Source organism: Cotesia typhae, unplaced genomic scaffold, assembly GCF_013202065.1.
Source record: "Cotesia typhae breed Kobodo isofemale line unplaced genomic scaffold, CoteBio_Ctyphae scaffold_121, whole genome shotgun sequence".
Lineage (NCBI taxonomy): Eukaryota > Metazoa > Arthropoda > Insecta > Hymenoptera > Braconidae > Cotesia > Cotesia typhae.
The window spans coordinates 2862795-2868334 of NW_027423773.1; positions in this window are offsets into that span (position 1 = coordinate 2862795).

Here is a 5540-nt window from a genome sequence, read left to right on the forward strand (position 1 = left end):
AGTTAGCCGACGTTTTTAATTTTTTGACATTTTTTCATTTATTAAATAATAACTAAAAAACATTTTTTAGAAATTGCAATTATATAGTTTTTCAAGTTTTTTGCAAATGAAAATTTTTTTTACTATTTTGTAATAATTTTGTCGATTATAAAAAATATTTTAATTTTTAAATGTCGGCTAACTTAATTTTCACCTAAACAAACATATTTCTAAAAGTTTTTTACCTGAATTCTTTTTAACATCTTTTTTAACAAAACAATAGCTCGCCAATCATAATCCAAGCTTTGAAGGCTGCCTATTACATCATACAGTTCCTAAATCATTAATCATTCTTTATCATAATTAATCACAATGAACTACATGAAAACAACGACAAGAAAATTCAAGAACATTAATCGCTTCCGTCTGTTGCGTCATGTGAGAGAATTCAAAAATTCCCACTACGTCTCATCTCTGATTGGCTTACCATTTTTTGAATTTGCGCGCGAAATTTAAACCTAAAAAAATCCTGAATTTTTCGAACCAGTTTCTTAATAATAATAACCACAAATAATGGATAAAAAATACTTTTATTTACTGTGAAAGCTTTAAAAAAAATTTTCGACTTGTTTCAAATAAAATTTTGATTTTTTTTTCATATTAAAAATTCAAAAATCTGAAGCGTTTTCTAAAATAATAACAACAGAAATAAAAAGTTAAAGTTATCTGAGCGCCTCTAGGGGCAAGTTCAGTCAACACGTCACGTAAATGGCAAAGTACATCGCTGAGGGAGAAATGAAGATTTTTAAGAGTGCAAGACAAAGTTGTTTCCTGAACCTCCGTAATTATTAACTTTACGGAGCCCTTTGTTTGAATTTACCAGTAAATACATTATTGCATTACAGTTATTAAAAAAGTGTCATAAATTACAAGCAAGGTAACGATCAACTTCTACCAAAGGCGATTTGACCCTACAAAGAATCGAACACTTTTCAACATCGACATTGCATATCTTAAGGTACGTTTCTGCTTTTAATTGAAAATTTTAATTCACTTGTATACTTATTTCCTGACAATTATTAATATTTTTGATAATTACTCTTCCAGATGACCTTTTTTTCCAAAATCAGTTCATGGATTTTGTGTGTGTTTATTCGACAGTAGACCAACATATAAGCTTGTTAAAGTACTGTGCCCTTTTTTCACAGATTTTGTGTGTGATGAATCAAAAATAAACCAACACATGGTTTGTTTTATTTAATAACATGAGCTTGTTATAGTGCTGCGTTAATAAAGTACGGAAATTTCATACTGAACATTTGAATTTTTTACAAATATTCATATAAAGGGTTTTTTGATCATTTGGTTATTTTGTCGTCGGTTATTTTGACGCGGTTATTTTGTCTGCGGTTATTTAAGCGTGACACCGTATATACCAAGTCTCTATGTATACATATAATACACACATATAAATATATATTCATCAGCAATTGCAATCGTAATGCAAAACAATTCCCCGCTTTTTAAAATTAATTGTCATACTTTTTATCCAAACATAATCAGTAATAAAATTATTTATAAATTTTTCTATAGACATTTCGAGATATATATTTATATATTTGTGTACACATAAAAATTTACAAAACCATCTAGAACATTTATTCTTGAAAAAAAAAAAAAAATTACCTGGATATATATTAGGGTGGGTCAAAAAAATCGAATAATTTATTTTTGATTTTATACTCTGAAAAATAGGTTCGTAGACACCTAAAAAGAATTCTCTCCAAGTATAAGCTCTTAATTATAACGGGAAGGTCCTCCGCTTTGCGGGTTTCTATTTTTTTCGAATAATCAGATAAAAAAATTTATATCTCGCTTCCAACTGCTTGGAAAAATATTCCGTGGCATAGATTTTGTGAGAAATTGAATGCTTTACAAAAAAGGTCTCTTATGACTTTTTCAAAAACTCAACCGATTAAAAGATATTCATAGTTGAAGTTTGGCTATTTTAAGGAAAATATTCGTTTTTATTATGAATTTTATAAGTCGATGAAAAAAATTATTTCGGATTGCGGAACTCATGATTTTGTAGGAAATTTACTGCTCTACAAAAATGGTCTCTTATGATTTTTGATTAAGTGAAGCCGTTACGAGATATTCATCGTCAAACATTAACGAATATCAATATTTCCAGTTTTTGATCAATAATTCGATAAATTTTAATTTAAACTATGAGTTTCAGGAAAATTTACATAAATTTGAGTTTCGATCGATAAAGAAATGTTATAATAAGTTAGATAAAGAATTATTGGAATTATCATTGATTTTCCTTGGAGAAATGCCTCAAGAAAAGATTTCTTTCAAACGTCCTGGTGCTGTTCATCATGCTAGATGGATGGCTAAGGCCATTTATAGTTTGAAAATGTATCTATTCAGAGATGAATTCAAACTCTCTCAGAAAGAATTGCATGGTCTTCGTCATTTCTGTATTTTTATAGTCACATTGTATTTAAAAGCTTGGTTTTCATCAACTTCTGCAACAACTGCTGCTTATCATGACTTGCAGTTTATGAAAAATTTATTGGAGTACAAACATATCAATCCTTTGATTTCTTCAGCTACGTGTGAAAAAATGATTTCGCACTTATGGTATTTGAGCGATGAACTTGCCATTTTATCACTGTTTGACGATGGCGTTCCATTAGAAGTAAAAAAACGTATTGTTGAAGCTGTTAATACTCGTGAAGGTACAGATTCTAAAGCTAAAAGATTTGTAATTGCTAAAAAAGATTTGAATTCATTGGCGCAGAGAACTCTGAGTGACTTTGTGTCTAAAAAGTCATTAAATCTTTTCAAAATCTTCGATCTACCGTATGACTTTCTTGATGTCGATGTTGAATTATGGCCTACTAATGAGAGTTATCTCGAAAATAAAGAATACTTTCAACAACTAAAAGTTGTCAATGATTCAGCAGAGCGAGCTGTTGCATTAGTCAGTGAATATAATCAATGCTTGACAAAAATGAAGAACAATTCCAGTACTTATTACAAGTTGTCAAAGAACATCAAAAACATTCCCAAATTGTAATAAAAGAAATTATTTATAGTAATAGCGTACTGTTATGTTAAAAATATAGACAATTATATTGCAATTGATAATTCAATAAAAAAATTTATCTATAAAAAGTTAAATACTGGTTGTTTCTCACTTGATTCAATACTTTTCATATTAAATTTGACAAAGAAATATGTCATTCACTTCAAATTAAACTAATCATTGGCTATATGTCGAAAAAATGCTCTAATTTCTTGTTTTAATGCAATCAAACAAGCTCAAGACTGAAAACAATATTAAAAAAATTGTTTATAACATTTCTTTATCGATCGAAACTCAAATTTATGTAAATTTTCCTGAAACTCATAGTTTAAATTAAAATTTATCGAATTATTGATCAAAAACTGGAAATATTGATATTCGTTAATGTTTGACGATGAATATCTCGTAACGGCTTCACTTAATCAAAAATCATAAGAGACCATTTTTGTAGAGCAGTAAATTTCCTACAAAATCATGAGTTCCGCAATCCGAAATAATTTTTTTCATCGACTTATAAAATTCATAATAAAAACGAATATTTTCCTTAAAATAGCCAAACTTCAACTATGAATATCTTTTAATCGGTTGAGTTTTTGAAAAAGTCATAAGAGACCTTTTTGTAAAGCATTCAATTTCTCACAAAATCTATGCCACGGAATATTTTTCCAAGCAGTTGGAAGCGAGATATAAATTTTTTTATCTGATTATTCGAAAAAAATAGAAACCCGCAAAGCGGAGGACCTTCCCGTTATAATTAAGAGCTTATACTTGGAGAGAATTCTTTTTAGGTGTCTACGAACCTATTTTTCAGAGTATAAAATCAAAAATAAATTATTCGATTTTTTTGACCCACCCTAATATATATTTATCAGTTATTGCAACATATACACATGTATCTTGAGCATAAAAGTCAACCCAAAATATTTTTTCGAGGTCTTCGTTATTGAAAAAATAAATGTTTGACGCTGCTAGAATGACTTAGTATGAGCCAGGGCGATGAACAAGACATGTTGCTGATCGCATTGGAGCAACTGTGCATGTTGATGCTAATGAGTGACAATGTCGACCGATCTTCCAAGATCTGTCCTCCAAGAATATTTTACCCGCATTGTGCAGAATATTCCTAGACGAGAATGCAACCGGCAGCGTAATAAAAGTAACTGCGTGTGCTATAGCGTGTGCTATAAAATTATTCCATTATGATGGAATAATCGCTTATCTTTGGGTAAGTACGCCCTGATTAAAAATACTGATTGAAAAGAATTCAAAAGTATGAAATTTGAATTCTTTTTAATTATTTCAATTCTTTTGTTTGTATATATAGATATACAGTTTGCATAGAGTGACCGCTTCTCAATTCTTTTCAATCAGTATTTTTAATCAGGGCGTGGAAACTCAAAACTATAATATAATGCCACACAGCCATTGGGCTACCATTGCATTGTTGTGACTGTTGTGACCAAAACTTTCTGTAAACTATATAATTGGTCCAAAAAGACATGAACCGTGCTGTCATCTACCGAATTTCTTTTTTTTTGACTCGTAACGATGCGCAGAAACAAATTCCAATTATTGGACACTATCTGAAAAAAGTATTGACAGTTCTAATAAATTTTTTTTATCAGAAAAACAATCAAGCAAAGAAACAAAAATCCACATCGTAGAAAAAAATTTTTTTGTCACGTGGTACTGAAAGTGATTGAAAATTTTATCTTGATTTAAAAATTTTTCCTCTTTAATTTTTTTTAAATTAATTTTTTTTCTGTTAAATAATACTTCTAAAAATTTTCACTTATAATGTTTATTAATTTTTACATGTGAAACTTTTCAATTAAATTTTTTTATAATAATGTAATTGCTATAAATATCTAAAAAAAATTTTATATCTGTCAACTTCAGTGTCATTTATTTCAGTTTTATCTTAAACAACAAACATATTGCCAAAAGTTTTTTACCTGAATTCTTTCTAACATATTTTTTAGTAAAATAATACCTTTCTAATCATAATCCAAACTTTGAAGGCTGTCTATTACATCATACAGTTCCTAAATCATTAATCATTCTTTACCATAATCAATCACAATTAACCACATGAAAACAACAACAAGAAAGTTCAAGAACATTCATCGCTCCCGTCTGTTGCGTCATGTGAGAAAATTCCAAAATTCCCATCCCCAGTCTCATTTTGATTGGCTTACCATTTTTTGAATTTTGCGCGCGAAATTTAAACTTAAAAAAATCCTGAATTTTCCGAACTAGTTTCTCAATAATAATAATAACAAATAATGGATAAAAAGTACTTTTATTTACTATGGAAGCTTTAAAAAAAATTTTCGACTTGTTTCAAATAAAATTTTGATTATTTTTTCATATTAAAAATTCAAAAATCCGAGGCGCCCTCTAAAATAATAATAACAGAAAAAAAAGTTAAAGTTATCTGAGCGCCTCTAGTAGAAAGTTCAGT